This window comes from Hemicordylus capensis, chromosome 2 (assembly GCF_027244095.1).
Source record: "Hemicordylus capensis ecotype Gifberg chromosome 2, rHemCap1.1.pri, whole genome shotgun sequence".
NCBI classification, from domain to species: domain Eukaryota; kingdom Metazoa; phylum Chordata; class Lepidosauria; order Squamata; family Cordylidae; genus Hemicordylus; species Hemicordylus capensis.
This window is the reverse complement of record NC_069658.1, coordinates 87,591,417-87,610,404: the sequence shown is the minus strand read 5'-3', so window position 1 is coordinate 87,610,404 and position 18,988 is coordinate 87,591,417. Positions and strand designations below refer to the sequence as shown.

Sequence of the window (18,988 nt, the reverse complement as noted above, 5' to 3'; positions counted from 1 at the left end):
GCCAAGCTGACTCTCACCACACCAGCAGAACCACAAGCAGCAGCAGCAGGCCAGAGGAAGCCAAGCAGCAACTACAGCCAGAGTGATTTTCCTAGGCCAGAGGCTTGGCTTTAAATAGGATTTGAAACTCCCTCCTTTGGGAACCGCCACGTTTGCCCTCCCCCTTGGCCAATAGGGTGCCAGTTCTCAAGGTCTAGCATAGTGCAGAGCCTACCAGAGAGTCAGACTCATCTGGCCAATCAGGGAAGCAAGAGTTCAGCCAATGAAATCAAGAAACACGTCACACAAAATGGAGGGGAAGATCTAAAATGGCCTCTAGAACCCTTCGAACCGGCTCGAACAGGCTCAAACCAAACTAGGCTCGATTGGTTCAAATTCGGACTGGCATTGCCAATGCAATGCCCTGTTTGGTCCAAGTTTGAGCCTTCGAAACAAACTGGTTCAAATTTGATCTATTTCAAATTTGAGCTGGTTTGCACATCCCTAATGGAGGGTCGATAAGTTCTGGCTGCTCAGGGTGTGATAGATCTAGGGGGCTTTCATCAGGGCTGGAGGTCAGGGTATCCTTGGTCAGGATGTGCTCCCTCTCCTCTGAGGTAGTCACAGTCTGAATGGATTCTGACACCCCATCATTATTTAAAATAAAATATTGAAATCCAAAATTGCATTTCAGTTGCCTACCAGCCGAAAAGTTTGTATTATTTGTTCTCTGTATGAATGAAGATTAATTCCAATTCACTTAGTTATTTGCAAAAGATAAATATGTTGTCAGCTGTACTACAGATTTTTTTTTAATTAAAATGTGCATGCATTAGATAACAAATTAATTTTATGCCTACAGACCCCATGTCTTTTGAACAACTGATACTAGAAGGGCTGGGGAGATTGATAAGAGAAAGAAGCTGGTGCTCAGTATTACTTTTGTTGTTTCTGGTAGTGTCATGACATTTCTGTGCTACTATCTAGTGCTGGTCTGAACTTTTTCAGACTCTTTGTAGGCCTACTGCATGACACTCTAGAGCCTGCCCTTGCTGCTTGCTGAGGTGGGACTGCATTGTGCCTATTAAGCCATGCATCATCACACTCAGTCTAAACATCCGCTGCCACCAGTATAAGATTTTTAGATTTTTTTGATGGGTTCCACTCCCAGTCATTGAGCCCTCTGTCTCTCTCTCTCTCAAAAAAAAAAAATCAACACTCAATAGTGGTGTAAACAAGGTGGGCAAGTAGGCATGAGGTGGGAATAAAAACAAACAAACAGAGACAATGGTAAAGTAGTGGAAAAACAAGAATAAGTTTACTATAATAAAGTTTTTGACAATTCAAAAAACCATACAGGAACAAATGGGAAAATTCAGTTAGGCAAGAGTACAATTAAAAAGTATAAAACAAACTTGCTAGCTTTCTCATCTAAGGCCTAGCAGGTTCCAGTAGGCCAGCTCCCTCACAGCAACTTTCCCCAGCAGATTCAGCCTGACCCTACTTTGGTAGTGTTCCAGCCTTCCAGCTCACACAGCATTCTGCTCCTCAGTAGCTCTCCCCCTCTTGTTGTTCAACTCTCTCCAGGCAGAGATATACATAAATCAATCAGGCAGCCAGAACCTTCTGTCTCAGCCTGGAGACATCCAATCAGAACACTTAGTAACCTTCCCTCCAAAACCCTACAGCACAAAATCTGCTACCTCAGACTTGGCTGTCAATCAGAGGTTGCACCCTTTTAACCCCTGCAGAGGGTTAAAAGCCCAAAGCCAAAAAGCCTAGAGGGAACAAGCCAAATAAAACAATACACAAAACATAAAAGGAAAGAGTCATTCCTTCACACAATGCTGCTCCCATTGGGAATAATGGGAGTACCATCATAATTGCAATAGTGCACTGCCTAGCAGGGCTATGCACAAAACAGATTTTGCATTTTGTTGCAAAATGCATATGATCCTATGGGGGTTTGGGGGAAAGGCTAAATACTAAAGAACTGTCTCAAGACCTCTTGCTTTGGTGCTGTAATGATCAGCCAGTAATAGTCTTTCCTTTCCTGTAAAGAGTGAATCGGAAGTGTACCCTGTCCTGACTGACAGGCTAGGGATCAGCCTCTCAGCACACAGTGGGTGGGACCTAGAGGAGCCATGAGGGAGGCAGGAAGAGAAGCATTTCTTTGTTGAGTTGGAGCTAGGCTGGGCTTGGCAACAAGATGTTGGCCGGGCAAATGTCTGCACCAAGGAGGACTGCAATCCTGGGAAGTTAGGACTGCAGGGGCTTGAATTCTCTACCATGGATTTGGTGAGTTCAAGAAGGATTCCAGGACTTTGGCTTCGGGGAAAGGTTTAACCTAGAGAATAGTTTGCTAGTCAGTTTGTGTTAGATTCTTATTTTCCTTTTGTGTGCCTTGCAGATCCTTGCAACTGTTCTATAGGGTTTTTATCTGCAATGCAAATAAGCTAAGAAACAATAGCCTATGCCCATCAATCCATCCAGTGCGCTGCAAAAGTCACTTAAAGGTGCTTTTTGTATTTTCTTACATCTATGTTCTTTGCAACTGGGTAACCATGATTTTTAAAGTGTGCCTCCCCAATATCATTTGGTGCTTTTTGAAGTATTATTGTAGCTGATGAGTATTCCTTTTACCTGTAACTAAAAGCTGATAAAGCCTCAGATGGAAGCAGTCTGTAGCATTTTGAATAATGTTTATTTTTATTTTTGTTTGCAATTTTAACCAACCTCTTGGGTGGATTTTTAACTCAGGAAAGTGGGGGGTGGGTTGGAAAGGGTTTTTTTTCTTCTTTGGTGCAACACACGTCTCAATTCGATTGTTGAGCAACTCTACCAGGTTTCTCACCACATGTATGCTGAATGTGGAGGGTTTTTGTGCTTTTCCAATAATAAGAGAAGGAGGGTCTCCCTGGAATTCCACTCTAATCTGGAGGGGGGTGGGTTTAAACTCTGTAATAATTGGGTGGCGGCGGCAGCGAATCAGCTATTGGGGATACAGGAAAGTTTGGGGGAACAACCTTTTTGGGTAAAAGCATAGAAAGGGGATGATTCAGCATTTTTTTCTTCTCCTCCTCATATAGGCTTGCCTTGAGACAAAGGCTGGGTTAAATCCGCTACAGCTGCTTTCTCACTAAAATGGTTTTACTCTGCTATTTGGGAACTGAACTGCCTTTCTTCCCCTAAAGGTAGCACCCATCATGCCCTGTCACACAACCCACTTTGGTGTCCCTAGAAGCTACACACAGGGAACATGAGGGTATTTCAAGGCCCCCCATTGTTCCCTATGGCTGGAACAAGCAGAACTCACAAAATATACACAAGTTTTGCATTGCAATTTGCAATGCATTTTGCAACCCTGTCTTCACTGCCAAAGCACACAGTAAATGTGCCAATGGGGGCATAGTTGCCCATGCCAATAGTAAGTCAATCAAGATAACAAGTGAAGCAAGAAGCAAGGAGATCACAAGCCAATTAGTAGCCAATTCCAGAAAACCAATCAGCAAAGGAAAAACAGGCCTCCAAAATGGTGCTTGAAACGTCAAAATATTTCAAATCGAAATAGGGTTGCTTTGTTCTGAGTTTGAAACAAGCCCTTACAGGGTGTTTTGTTTTGAACTCGAGACACTCAAAACAGCCCATTCAAAGTTGAAACATTTCAACATCAAAACATTTTGCAATCCCTACTACTTAGTAAACATGTTGCAGCCCTGCCCCTGAAAGCAGCATGGAGTGGGCTGTAGGGTTCCACACAGCAGTGCATGTGATTCTCTCTTAGATGAGTGGATCTCTGTGCAGTGCGTCATCCAGCAGCAGCAACAGTGCTTGAAGCGTATCCTGCTTTTGCAGCAGCTGCCATCCACCATTTTAGTTAATGGAATCCACTGCAACTCTTAGGCTGCAGCTACCACAAAGACAGAGAGCATTTTGACCACCAATATCATCATGCAATTCAGAGAAATGGTGGCGTTCTCATGTTTAAAGACATTAAAAATAGAATTGCCATCCTGCTGCTGAAAAGCCTCCTACTCCCTGAACACTTTCCGGTCACTTTCATGGGCATCCTGCACAAAAGTGATGCAAAAATGAGGGAGAGGGTTGAGCTCAGCTCTACTATTATCTTGGTTCTGTCAGGGCTATTTTTGTCTCTCTTCTCCATGCTCAATGTCACCTTGAGAAAGGACCAAAGCAGCCTGGTGTAGGCCACCACCAGTTTGCTCTTCTCCTCTACCGATGGCAACTCTAATTCACAATAGTCTTTCTGTACCACTCATTTCCTTGGCTTGCCTGAGGGAGAAATGTACTTTTCTGTGAGAGGCTATATAAGCAGAGTACCACATTATGGAGGACATTTTAAGCTGTAATCAGAGTTCTGCTCTTCAGTCGGAATTTAATAGGGTCGATTAAAAATGAGCTCTCAGTGGGCTCTTAGATAATATGCCTGTAATAATTGCAATTAGGGCATCAAGCTGAATGATTCCATTCATGTGTGAAACAAGGAAGCAAGTATGTCTACAAGGATATTATGCTTTGCAAAGCATTGTAAGCTCTTTAACTTATGTTAAAGACCTGAAGTGCAGGGCTGATGTCAGAAGTTGGCATCACAGGACAGTTGCCAGAGGTACAAGGCCGTCAGAAGGGCCCATAGCAGATCCCCAAGACCCTCTGTGCCAGTGGATTTCTTCTGATGATGACAAAACGTTTCTCTTGTGGCCCACCAAGATGGGTGGGGGCCTCATGGAGGTTAGTTTGCTGAGTGTTCCTGAAACCTGAAGCCAGCCTGACAAGGTTTCGAACACTGTATTTGGTCATAGGACATTGTCATAGGACAATGCAGTCCTATGATTCACTCACATGGCACTCAGCTCAATGGAAGCGAGGATCTAACTCTTAGAGTTTACTGTGAGGTTTTTTTAAATAGGACTGGTACTTCGTCGGCTTTCAGCCTCTGCAATAGGAGGTGACTAGGTGTTGGCTAGGATGGAGTTTCTCCAGCATTGTACCAGTTAAGACTGAAAGAGACTGTATCTCTTGAGAACATGTAAAAAAGAAAACCCACACTATTAATTGGATACTGGAGTTCAATAGACCCCACTGAACCATCAGATGTATTTGACAGACTCCAGTTTAATTTAAACAAAATATGAAATTTTATTAAAGGTGACACTGACAACTTTAGCCCTATTTGCACATGTTTTTGTGCAAATGACTCTACATGCGTTCAATTTAAAAGTGAAACTGGGTAGACCCTCTCAAATTCAGGGTACAAGACAAACACGGTACTGCTCTATGTGAACATAACATGTGAATAACTATATGAATATGCAGATCTGTACATGCGTTCACTAAACACAGATTGTACATACACTGAACATAATGTATCACTGGCGGCCTGTGAACACACCTCCAGGGGGGTGGCAGGAGGCAGCTTTAAGAGTAAAGTGATTCAGGACTCACCTCCACGGCGGTGGCACCTGAACGCTATTTGGAGCTGCAACTTGCCACCCAGCAGATATAGTATCTAGGATTTGTAAAGCCCCCCCCCCCACACACACACACTGCCCAGTGATAACAGTCTGCTAAGGCATCTCCTAAGCCCCTGAGTCCCTCATCATGTACTTTCCCCTTCAGTTCAAAGCACTCTGGAGTTGTGAATGAAAAAATTCACTATACATTACAAACACCTCTGTGGGTAACACCTCTTTATCTCAGCTGCTTCATCTGCATGAAGAAATATTGTGTTGTTCAATTGTAAGTTTTTTCCATGTTGTTGTCATTTAGACCTTCCCCTGTGTTTCTTGGAAATGCAGTACTTCACTTCTTCACATTCATTTTATGCCATTTTAATGAAGCCCTTAAATTTAAACACACAGAGAATGGGGTAGGGAGGATTAAAATACCTCAGAACAATTGATCCTTTTACTGGAGAATACATGGAGCATGAAGTGGCATGGGGGAAATTCCTTTGTGGGGCCAACTATACAGAAAGGGGTGTGTGACAATTTCTCTCTGTTGCTGAACTGGTCAGTTTACCATCATGACTGATTGACCCCCATGGTTGGAAGAGCTGCAAATAATGTAGAACTTAGTAAGTACCTGTTATTTTTGTTGTTGTTGTTGTTATTTACATTTATATCCCGCTCTTCCTCCAAGGAGCCCAGAGCGGTGTACTGCATACTTGAGTTTCTTTTTCACAACAACCCTGTGAAGTAGGTTAGGCTGAGAGAGAAGTGACTGGCCCAGAGTCACCCAGCTAGTTTCATGGCTGAATGGGGATTTGAACTCGGGTCTCCCCGGTCCTAGTCCAGCACTCTAACCACTACACCATGCTGGCTCTCAGTATGCTAATCCACTAAGTCGAGTAGCAAGAGAATAGGACTGCATAAGTTGGTGACATTTGTATGCACAGTTGGGTTCATCCTGATAGTGTCAGCATAAGTCATGTTGTCCCCCATACCAACAAAAGGGCCAAATGAGATATCATGAGAAACACAGAGGAGCTGTTACCCCATGTCTCTATTCTCTGTCTTCCTTGTAACATCTAATACAATAATGTGTGGCATGATGTCATCACATTGTATGCACCCTACCCCTGCTGCAGCCACCAATCAATGATATGAGATGAAGGTAGGCAGACATAGTACAGTGATATCACATTACATACTGTTTGTGCTAGACATCACAGGACAAGAGGAATGTGAGAGATGGAACCCTAAGAACTATTGAGACAAGGAACCCTAAGATGCTAAGATGTCCTTAGTATATTCTTAAGATGCCTGTCCTAAAGGCGCATACCTTCAGATGCAGTAATGGAACAAAGGCACTTTGGAACCCCAATGCAAGAGGAAGTTGTGAGTACATCCATTTGCTGGAATCCATCAGATCAAACAGCAATGATTCAGAGGTCTATGGATATTTGGAGAAAACCTATGCTCTTCTACAGAGCTATGGCCTGCTCCTGCGCCTTCTCCTAAGCCTGGCAATACATAACCCTGCATGTGCTGAGGTGGTAAAGCCTAGAAGAATGGAGCTATTGCACAAAAGTCATGGAGACCACAAGGTGAATTGCTATAACTGAGCAAAAGTCTGCAGCTGTAAGCAAATTAGTTTTCTCTAGACATTCCACATATCAACGTACTGTATCATGCTTTTATTGCTGAGTAATCTTTCCAGATTTACTGCATGTAGGAAAAAATGATTTTCAGTAATTTATGTTATCTCACTAAACCTTGATCTAGAAGGTTATTGTGAAGCACATACAAGACAAACAGCAGCAAAATATGTTTGTTTGTTTGTTTGTTTGTTTTAAAAATAACTGTATATGGAATAGAAATAACTCTTGTGAATAATTCACATTATTATTAGTAGTAGATGCACAGCATGAAACAAAGAGAATGCTCAAATAAATACTGTGTTCACTTACATGCTTTCAACACTAATTTAGGGCAGCTATTAACTTTGGTGGGAGAAGGATGGGGTTCTAAAAATCCCGTTCAATAAAACTTCCTAATAATGTGTATGCTACTAAACTGTTTACTATTACTGTAAACTAGAAGATTTATTTGTGTACAGTTAATGCAAATTACAAGGCTGCATATAGCAAAAAGGAGGCTAGTATAGGACACTTTTTAAAGGATTCTTAAGGGTGAATTTCCAAATCAGTCTTTAGAAATTGCTACAATATTACATCATCAGTCTTAGTTTTTATCATATTTGTATCCTGCCTTTTCCTCCATGGAGCTTGTGTCTGTCCATATGAAATCATTAAGAACTGGAGACTGGTGTTAGGGTTGTTGCTTCATTTAATCTCTCTCTGCCAAGAGTGTGCAGAGAACCCACATCTCTGATTACAAGGCAAACAGATGGTAATTTCTTCCAGCTTCAACACAAATTCTGACAGGAGATGTTATGTGGTGCCTATATGATGGGCATATGATGGGAGCCTATATGATGGAAGAAGATGAGCATGGTTTTAAAGTTGGAGGAAGAAACATCAATAACCTGCGCTAAGCTGATGACACTACACTGTAGGCTTGTGCATTTCAATTCGGGTACAAAACGTTTTGTGCCCGAAAATGGTAATTTCGGAGGTTTTGTAACCAAAACAAAATCAAGAATTAAAAAACAGAGTTCTTTGTTTCCAAATCGAAATGATTGTGTTTCGGACAGAATGCTTTGTTTTTCGGAAAAGCATTGCAATTGAAATTGACTTCTCTGACTCTCTCCACTCCAGCTGAGGCACTAAGTGATTAGCAGAAGATAAGATATGCAAAAACTGTTGAGCATGAATAGTTTAGTTAAGTTTGTGTTGTATTCGGTGTGACCGAAATGCAAACTGACCTTGCAAAGGGATTTGGAAGACAGCATTTTGAGACAGAAATACCCAAATATCTTTGGGAGCTCAGTGCAATTCCAAAGCTCTTGCTAAAAGCCATGGTATAAATTGTGTGGAGAAGCTTTTTGAGAAGCTGGTTAGGAAAGTTCTGAAATTACACAGGTTTTTCTTTCCAAAGGTTTAGAAAGAATCTCTTGACTTGACAGGGCTCTTTTGAAGAGCTATTTTTTTTTCCTTCTGATTTTTATGAGTTATAATGGTGTCTAAGTTTTGATGCCCAAGTTGAGCCATCTAACGTAGTTTAGGTCACAATGTAATTTAGTGGGACTTGATGCCTAAGCCAGTGGTTCACAACTTTTGCCATTGCAGGGACAGGTCATCCACATGGGACTACAGGAGACAAAAGGAGGGGGGTGGGGAACACACCTGTCAATCTATTGACATCCCCAGGAATCTTAGTTGCTTCTCTCTTTCTTGTAACCATGATCCATGGTTTTGCACTTTCTTAAATGCAGTGATGATAAATCTCAACAATTCTGAACAGTAGGCTGATTTGTTTGGGCTACGGCTCACTCCACTTCAGTTAAATGAACATTTGAAGCTGTTCCATAGTACCAAGGCAGTTTTATTTTATTTTTTTACATTTTATATCCCGCTTTTCCTCCAAGGAGCCCAGAGCAGTGTACTACATACTTAGGTTTCTCCTCACAACAACCCTGTGAAGTAGGTTAGGCTGAGAGAAGTGAATGACCCAGAGTCACCCAGTTCAAATCCTCATCATGGCTGAATGAGGATTTGAACTCGGGTCTCCCTGCTCCAAGTCCAGTACTCTAACCGCCACACCATGTTGCCCATTGGTCATTCTCTTCACTCTTTCAACGTGTTCATGTGGGGCTTCAGGGGCAAAACAGTGGGTTGGGTGGCAGTGCCTCAAGCATGGTGCACTCAGATTACAAATAGGGCAAAGGGTTGATTTCTTAGGAATTTTTGAGGTTTACGCATCTTTAAGATTCTCCCCCCATAGGGAATAATGGAGGTTTCAGCAGCCCCATAACTCCACCTGAGGGCACTGGGATGGCCCGAAGCAAGTGGTGGTGAAGTGCACAGAGGGTGACAACCAACCCCCTGGATTGCTAACCCATTGGGGTACTGGGCTTTGTTGTTTCTGAGGTGTTGAGTTTAGTTTCTCTGGTAGCAAATGAGATTTTTAATCAAAAACTATGAATCCACTCTCATATGCTACCAGAGAATCTACTCTCAGAACACCTCTACAAAAAAACCCTGTACTTCATGGGTTGGCAACCCATGTGGGTGGTTCATACCCTATGTGCACTACACCACCACTTGCTCTGGGCTACCCCAGTGCCCCTCAAGTGGAGTTATGGGAATGCAGAAACCTCCATTATACCCTACAAGGAAAATCTGAAAGAATCAGCCCTTTGCCAAATTCCTCTGAAAAAATTGTGGTAGCTACCTTGCACCAACTGGACACTACCACCAACCACACTCCACTCTGGGCCACCCTTTCCCCCAACCCCCCATGAAGCCCTACTTTTCCTGAAACCAACATCTTACCCTATGGAGAAAACCTGAAAGATGCGCAAACTTCAAAAATTAACCAAAAACCAGCAGTTTGCCCAATTCCTTTGAAATTTTTGTGCTAGCTTCCATTCATTGGGCACTATAACCCCTACCCACACTTTTGACCACATGACCCATTTTTAAATCTGAATTAATTTGGATTCGGATTCGGATTAATTTGGATACAAAACAAAACTGGGGTGATTCGGAAAGCTTAATTTCAGACAAAATACAAAATGGAGTTGATTAGGATTTGGTACAAATCGAAACAGAAAAAATACAAAACGCACAACCCTACTACTCTGATAGCTGAGAATGCAGATGATCTGCAAGCTCTAGTAATGAAAGTCAAGGAGAAAATTAAACAAAATGGGACTATGACTAAATGTAAAGAAGACTAAACTAATGACAACTGGTACAGAAACCAGCCTCAGAATTGACAGTGAAGGCACTGAAGTGGTGGATAGCTTCTGCCTTTTAGGATCTACCATCAACAGTAAAGGATCCAGCAGTCAAGAAATACACCACAGACTAGTACTTGGTAGGTTTGCAATGAAGGCCTTGGAAAGGATATTTAGATGCCGTGATGTGTCTATACCTACAAAGATTAGAATTGTTCGGACCTTGTTTTTCCCCATGAGACTCTATGGATACAGAAGCTAGACTTTGAAGAAATAAGATAGAAAAAGTATTGACACTTTTGAACTTTGGTGTTAGATAAGACTTTTCAGGATACCATGGACAGCCAGGAAAACAAACAAATGGATCAATCCAGAATTCTCACTCGAGGCACAAATGACCAGGCTCAAACTATCATATTTTGGACACATTATGCAAAAACCCAGCTCCCTTGAGAAGTCCATAATACTGGGAAAAGTTGAAGAAGAGGATGACCAGCAGCAAGGTGGATGGACTCGATTACGACAGCAATGAATGCACCACTGAGAGACCTTAAAGGCCAATGTACAGCTTCAGGTCTCTGGTTCTCTGAAGGAAGTAGGTTAGGATATGCTGAGATCAGTAGGTTTGAATGTCATGACTAATCTCATAATATCTCAACCTACAAAGGAAGTAGGCACTTGTGTAAGGATGGGAGGGACATCACACAAAACTTGAGTTCCACATTAAGCCTGAACCTGCCTAATGCTTAATACGTTGTGTCATTCCTTAGCACCATCAGCTGGCAATCTGTGAAAAAGATCTCTCTTTTCAGTACTACTGTTATTCTGACTTGTAAAAAGACACAGTTTTTCATGGATTGTCAACACATGGCCGGCAGAGATTGCTAAGATTTTACATGGCAAGTTTAAATGTCATGTAGATGTATGGTAATACCTCCCATTGGAGTTTGTGTTGAAGTTGGAATAAATCTAGATAGATGCAAACCAAAGCAAATGGCTACCACAGTTCTTTAATTGTAAATGCCTTGATCCAGCAATCCATTTGCAAAATTAGGTTGCTGCCTGCTGGTGATTTGCTGAAGTCCATTGAAGCTTAAGTCATGTCTGAAACCTGTGGTTGGGTTAGGTATGTGGAGCATCCATTTATGGGCCTCCATCAGAAAAACTAGCCGTGATTCAAAGTCTGGAGAAGGAAGAGCTGTTCAATAACTTCAACAGCAGGCGATTAATGCACACATTGGGATCACACATGGAGTACGTTTCTTATTTATTTATTTTTTAGAAATGTATACCCCATCTTTCAAACCCATATTCTCATAGGGCAGCTTATTATTTTATTATTATTTTTACATTTTATGTCCCGTTCTTCCTCCAAGGAGCCCAGAGCAGTGTACTACATACTTAGGTTTCTCCTCACAACAACCCTGTGAAGTAGGTTAGGCTGAGAGAGAAGTGACTGGCCCCATGTCACCCAGCTAGTATCATGGCTGAATGGGGATTTGAACTCTGGTCTCCCCTGTCCTAGTTCAGCACTCTAACCACTACACCATGCTGGCTCTCATTCAGATAAAACTGAAGCTTACTAGATTGAAGCTTATTAGAATGTAATGAAGCTTACATTCAGATAAAAATGAAAAATCACTAATAAAACAACACCCATAAAATGAAAAGCAGAAATACAAAAGAAAGCAGGAGAAAGATGGCAATGGACATGAAAACAAACTAAATCCAGATCAGTTAAAAGCTTTGAGGAACAGAGAGTTTTTACACTCCTCTTATCTTAAAAGCAGCAAAAGGGGCCTGATAAATGTCCCCAGGAAAAGAGTTTCACAGCCGTGTCATCACCACTAAAAAAATCCTTGTCCCTGGTAACTGCCAAATGAGCACAAGACAATGTCAGGCCAGAGAGTAGGGCTTATGAGGCTGAGTTTAGATCTGTGTATGGCTTAGGAGGTCCTTAAAGTACCCCAGTCCTAGGCCGTGTAGAGCTGTAAAGGTTAAAAAAACACTTTAAATTGGACACAAAATATCTGCTCCACTCATGATGCTGCGCATATGAGTGGCAGCATTCTGCACCATCTGCAGTTTCTGAAACATTTTCGAAGGCAGCCCTATGTGGAGCACATTACAATAGTCCAATCTCGATGTTACAAACATCACTGAGGTTGGATCTTCCTTCTTCACATAGGGTTGTAGTTGTTTCACCCATCAAAATTTCTAAAAAGCATTCCTGGCTACCGCCATCACCTGAACAGCTAAAGATAATGCTAGATCCCCAAATTACAAATGTAGCCCTTCAGCAGGAGTGCAACACCAACAAGAGTAGATTGTATATTCCTACCCAGGTCCGTAGTCTTTCCAGTCCAGAGCACTTCCCTTTTATATGGATTAAGCTTCCACTTGTTTGCCCGGAACTGCCCTCATGCATCAGCTTCAGCACTTCCACTGTCTCTCTGGCACCTGCTGGCATAAACAAGAAGTATTGATGGGTGCCATCCACATTTTGGTGCCTCAGTAGCCCAAACCTGTAGCCCATCCTGATGATATCTCCCAGAAATATGACAATTCTTCAACACAGGGGTAAATCTGACAGCCAAACATTACTCTCTGTGTGTTGGAGCTCTGGACTGGATTGACTGGAATGCTGCATATCAGAAACCCTGTTCAGATATTATAAAAACTGGGGAGACTGTATTTGCGTATAGCTTCTCCAAAAACACACTTGAAATCCTGCACCCACAGATGCTCAGAAGCCCAGACCTAGTATTTTGCATCACAGAAAGAATCTGTCAATCAGTGCAGCATTTATCTCTGCAACTAAATACTGTAACCATGGATGGTGCAGGTGGGGCTTCTGAATTTATTGGGGGTGGGGCTTCTGAATGCATAAGTATGGGTATGCTTTAGAGGGCATTCTTGGGGATGCTGTACATGAGTACAGAATCCACAGTTTTTATAATGACAAACAGGGTTCTAATGACTTACAGTAAATTAATATGTGTGTTCCACTAATTGCTAAGTACTGAGTTTGTCATAGATCAGCAGGAACCTAAGAATAAATGGGCAGATTTCAAAACCGGGCAGATTAATAAAGAAAACTTCAACTTAATGAAATACAGAAATCCACTATTTTTGATGCAAATTCTTTTTAGATTGTTCTTTTAAAAAAAAAATCATTTTTTTTTTAAACCAAGGGAGTGTTTGGCCTTTTGGCACTTCAGTGATTTAATGGGAGCAGACATTGCCTAGTTGCTCCCAAGAGGCTGACTGTTCTTCCCAAGCTATGAGGAGAGAATGGCAGGTTTAGAGCTAATATTTGCATTTTCAATGGACTCCTTTTATAACACCAAAAAAAGTGTAGAAGACACATGGAAGCATATGAGGGAGATTCTCTGAAATGTAAAGTCTTCTCATCTCATATCCGAATTCAATAGCCGACAGTTTTTAAGTATTCATTAGCATAATAATGATAACAACAACAACCTCTTGCTTAAGTGCAGAATTAAAACACTGGCAATTTAAAAGTGCAAAATAAAATTGGTACTAAGCTTGTGCCCGAAACGTTTTGGAGGCCATTGTAAAGGCCTCTGAAATCTTTCGGCGCTGGGGGGGTATTCGGCGTTTCGGGGCCGGCGGGGGTAGTACTTTAAAGGCGGGGAGGGTGTACTCACCCCTCCTGCCGCATTTCCCCCGCCGGCGCTCTGTAAGCTTTAAGCCCCTCGGGGAGGCAGCGTTCCTCCCTGCGGCCCCATTCCCCCCGTCGGCCAGAAGTTGCGAGTGCGCGTGCACCCGTCGTGCGTGCACGTGCCCGTCTGCTGTGCACGCATGTACACGATGGGCGCAGTCGCGCTCACAACTTCCGGCCACTTCCAGCCGACGGGGGGAACGGGGTGGCAGGGAGGAACGCTGCCGCCCCGAGGGGCTTCAAGCTTACAGAGCTCTGGTGGGGGAAGTGCAGCAGGGGGGATGAGTACACCCTCCCCTGCCCTTAAAGTACTACTCCCGCCGGCGCCGAAGTACTTTTGGGCACGTCTCTAATTGGTACCATGCATTATAAGAGAGCCCAGGATGTGTTCCGATGATGCATTGGCTGGCCTCTCCATGTCATGAAGGAGAATTCTGTGTGCACATGTTGCTCTACCACTACAGGGCAAGCTGAATGCTTTAATTTCTCGACACAAAAATTAAATACTCCTTTAAAATATTCCCCTGCTTAATGAGCAAAGAGGCATCTTTTAATGTGGTGATTCTCTAAGATTTTTAGCCGGGGGAAGAGCAACTGGCCTATCCAGCCCCAGCACAGCATCCCTCCCGTGGCTGTTGCTGTTGACTGCCTTATGTTTCTTTTTAGATTGTGAGACCTTTGGGGACAGGGAGCCATCTTATTTTTGTATTTTTTTTTATTTTTCTTTGTAAACCGCTTTGAGAATTTTGTTGGAGAGGTATATAAATATCCATAGTAGTAGTAAAATAGTGTTCAGATGCACTGCCTCCTACATGATTATGCAGCAACGGGACAGCACACTGGGTGTGTGAGGGAGATGTGTGTATAGACACCAGAGGTGCACCTAGGTAGTCTGGGCACCCGGACTGCCTCCTCTGCAAGGCCCCCCCACAGCAAGTCCCCCCCCCGCCGCCACTGCGAGTTCTGTCTGCTGCTGTCGCGAGGCCAAACCGCCAATCTTGCCAATAATTCTAGCCACCATGTGCACGGCCGGGTGAGGGGATCTGCCACCGTGAGCTCCCTCTGCCACCATGAGCCCCCACCACTGTTGCGAGGCCAAACCACTGACCTTGCCAGTAATTCTAGCCGCCATGTGCACAGGTGGGGGTGAGCCGAGCAGGCATTCCCCTCCCCCATGGCAGCAGGTGGAGCGGGAGCGGCCACTGCGCCTGGCCGTTCCACCGGGCAGCCCTTGAGAAATGTGAGGCACCTTGCAGTTCACAAGGGCCACTGGGCTGAATGGCCAGGCCAAGTTGCCACTTCCACTCCACCCACCACCGCCACAGGTGGGGATGCCTGCTCAACCCACCCCACCCCCATCCCCCAGCCGTGCACATGGTTACTAGAATTATTGGCTAGATTGGTGGTTTGGCCTCACGACAGCAGTGGACAAAACCCGCAGTGGCAGATGAGAATTGGGTTCAAATCCTTCCATACTCAGCCAGGAAGCTCAGGGGATAACCTTAAACTAGATACTCTCTCAGACTTACCCACCGCACAGGACTGTTGTAAGAATAAAAGTAGGAAGAAAGAATCATGCAAACACTACCCGGAGCTATTTAAAGGAAGGATAGGATATACAGTAAGTGTCATAACAAAATACATGTATTTTGTTATGACACTTACATACTGTGCCACAATATATGCATATTTATGTTGATTTTTAGCCACACGATTCCAATAAAGTCATCCCATTCAATGCCATTTATGCCAAACAGAAAGAGAAGTCACCCACCAGCAATCGGTTTAGACAATCTGAGTCATAAGAGTCATCCCAGTTTCTTGGGATTTAAGAAGTAAGCATTTCAGGGTCAGGAGAGAAAGGCAGCTTTAAAAACAAATCCCCATCATCAACTGATTTGCAAAGTCTTATTTTGATGCAAGTCTTCAAAAAAAAAATTATTCAGCAACTTTAGCCCCTTATCAAATGGATGACTCAGCCTGCAGGACCCCAGCATTGAAATCTGTTCTCTCTATTTCCACCGTACTCACTTTTAAAAATACAAGAGTCTTTTACCTTCCATTCTTCCCCTTCTTGTGAGTCAGCAGTACCAAGTCAGCCCCCACCCCTTTCTCATCATCTCTCCCTCTTTTTTCATTTCCCCCCTTCACATTCCACTTGTGCTCTCAACTAGATGGTTACTTTTAAAAAATACAAGTTTCTTTTGCTTTCCTTGCCTTCTGGAGGGTCAGTCAGCACAGCAGAACAATGCGATTATGCAGCCCTCAGGCAGTTTCTTTTACTTTACATTCTTCCCCTCCCGCTGCCTAATACAAGTTTCATTTACTTTACCTTCCTCCCCTTGCCTTCTTGAGTCAGTCAGCAACACAAGCAATGCTTTTATGCAGCCCCCAGACAGCAGCTCAGCTTCAAACCTCCAGCACTCCCTCCCGCTGCTGCTGCTTGCCTGTGTGTCTGTTCTTGCTGCACCGGCATGATGTCACTCAATCAACGTGTGCTCAGTTTCAATGAGTAAATCTGCGCAGAGCACGGCCGGGAGCAGCCACCCTGGGAGGCAAGCAGAAGGCAGCTGTTTGCTACTGCTGCACGACCATCCGCCCCCACCTCACGGAACAGATCAGAGCCTGGTGACTGGCAGCAGGAGGACATTAGGGGGCTGGGAGTTGCCCCTTATGGCAGGTCTTACCTTGTTGGGGGCAAGCACATAGCCACCTGTGCTGCCAAACACATAGTGCCCGCTGTTGTGGCGGCACAGCATGGGCTTCTAGGCCCCCAAGGAGATGTTTTGGAGGCTCCCCACTGGTGGAGGACTGGACTTCAGACCCAAAGTCTGGTCCAAAGAACACCACTATTGGTTATCACCACACTAACCTATAATGCTAGTATTATAGCATTGCCATTGTACAGATGGGAAGTTAAGGAAGAGATATATATTATCTTGGTATATAAACTCTCAGTAAGTACACAGCTGAGTATTATGTACAATGTAGCCCATGTACATCAAGATCAATGTACAATATTTACATTGGGCCACATCCACTCCTCCTGAGAGAGGAGAGCTGAGGGAGTACTAATCCTGTCACAGGGAGGAAGGGGAAGTGAAAGGATTGTATTTCACTATTATTTAATTCTTTTCATGAACTGGTTATGATAACATATACGTGCTCTTCTGGCTGAAAGGAAACGACTCCTTTTTTATAAAGGGTTTTAATACCTTAGAAATTTTGTTTATTAGTCATATAAAAATTGCATTTTGTAAGTGTCTAAGTGACACTTCCTATGTGTCAAAACACCTCCATTATGTCCACTTGATCTTGGCCCTGAAGTTGTTAAGACCACCTTAATTCTCCATCTTATTCTTGCTTTTCAATGGTTTCTTTATTATGCTTTTAACTCCATAAAATTATTCTCACTATAAAACAGTCTTCATGTTACAATTTTCTGTCTTCCAGTGACACTTTTACGTGGTCCCAAATTATGGCTCACATCTTCCATAAAAATGTGTAACAAAAGAGAATCCAAAATCCTGCAGTAAAAACACAATTAGAAGCAGACAATGGAAACTTTTCCTTCTTATGTCCCAGGGAAGTTTGACAATTTTTTGATTCTCCTCAAAGCAGCCAATTAGAGGCTTTGTTATGCCCACAGAGAATATTTTTCCATAAACTGTCTTTAATATAGCAGCATAACAACGCGTTCTATCCTATCATTAATTTATTTTATTCACTGTAAAAACAAAGATTAAAACAAACTCCCTCAGCGTTCCCATGGATGGTCTGTCAAAGGAATTCAATTTGAATCTGGCATTAATTAATGTACCAGTATATTCGTTATTCCTCTTACACCACATAATATGAAAATCCTTTTAAGTTTCTGCTGGTCTCTGATGATTTATACTATTTGAAGACCTTCCATAACTAAATAAAACCAGTATCAGAGTCTCTACTTGATTTAATTAAATGTAGTCTACATTATAACATTTCATTTTTGTCTTGTATGTGTCTGCTTATATATTACCAGTCAGGGGTGTAGCTATGATTGAGCAGATGGGTTCAAAGACCCCAGAAAATAGGACCAGAAAATAGATGGGTTCAAAGACCATCAGGAGCTGGGCCCCCCATTTGCACTCCTCCCTATTTTCTTCATGATCTCCCTCACTCCAAGGGGCTACCAGGGAGATGGGTGAACACAGGCTCCCTCCCCCCTAGCTATGCCCCTGTATACCAGTAGTGCTATATAGGAACAAAAGAACAGCTCTGCTGGATCAGGCCCAAGGCCCATCTAGTCCAGCATCCTGTTTCACACAGTGGCCCACTAGATGCCACTTCCATTTGTTGGACCTAAATTTCTTGGCAACCAATTTCATAGGATGATCCCTGGTTCTAGTGTTATGTGAGAGGGAGTAAAAAATTCTCTCTATTCACTTTATCTACACCAGGGCTTCTCAGCATTGGGTTCCCAGATGTTCTTGGACTTCAACTCACACAATCCCCAACCAAAGGCCATTGGGGCTGGGGACTGTGGGAGTTGAAGTCCAATAACCTCTGGGGACCCAACACTGAGAATCCCTGCTTTACACCATGCATGATTTTATAGACCTCTATCATATCTCCCCGCAGCCATCTTTTTCTAAACTAAAAAAACCCCAGTGTGTAGCCTTTAGGGGTGTGCAATTTGAGTTTTTGGGTGATTCAGCTCGGACCCAAACCGAATCACCCCTGTTCTGTTTTGTGCCCAAATCTGGGTCACCCAAATCACCCTTGATATGGTTCGGATTCAGATTTAATCTGAATCCAAATCTGAATCGATTCGGGTGGGTAAAAAGGGGCCCAGGGGCAAAACTTTGGGGTGGGGTGGTAGAGCCCAATGGGTGGAGTCTACCACCCCAATTTCAGGGGGATTGGGCAAAGGGCTGATTTTTGGTGAATTTTTTAAGTTTTACTGACTTTGGGGCAGTTAGGGGGCATAGCATGGGATCTGGGCAAAAGGAGTGGGGTGGG

At 43.2% G+C, this 18,988-nt stretch overlaps 1 long non-coding RNA gene across 3 annotated transcripts in view; it reads right to left on the bottom strand.

Moving 5' to 3' along the window:
- Positions 1-16,436, bottom strand: part of LOC128342252 (uncharacterized) — a 107,695-nt gene extending 91,259 nt beyond the window's left edge. For 2 of the 3 annotated variants that reach the window (XR_008314863.1, XR_008314864.1), the window contains exons 1-2: positions 16,320-16,422; positions 12,644-12,762 (exon numbers count right to left, since the gene is read on the bottom strand). This is a non-coding gene — a long non-coding RNA (uncharacterized LOC128342252). Of the gene's footprint in view, positions 1-12,643; positions 12,766-16,319 lie in introns of all 3 variants that reach the window. The other variant, XR_008314865.1, reaches the window with a different exon arrangement.
- Positions 16,437-18,988: the final 2,552 nt, after the last annotated feature.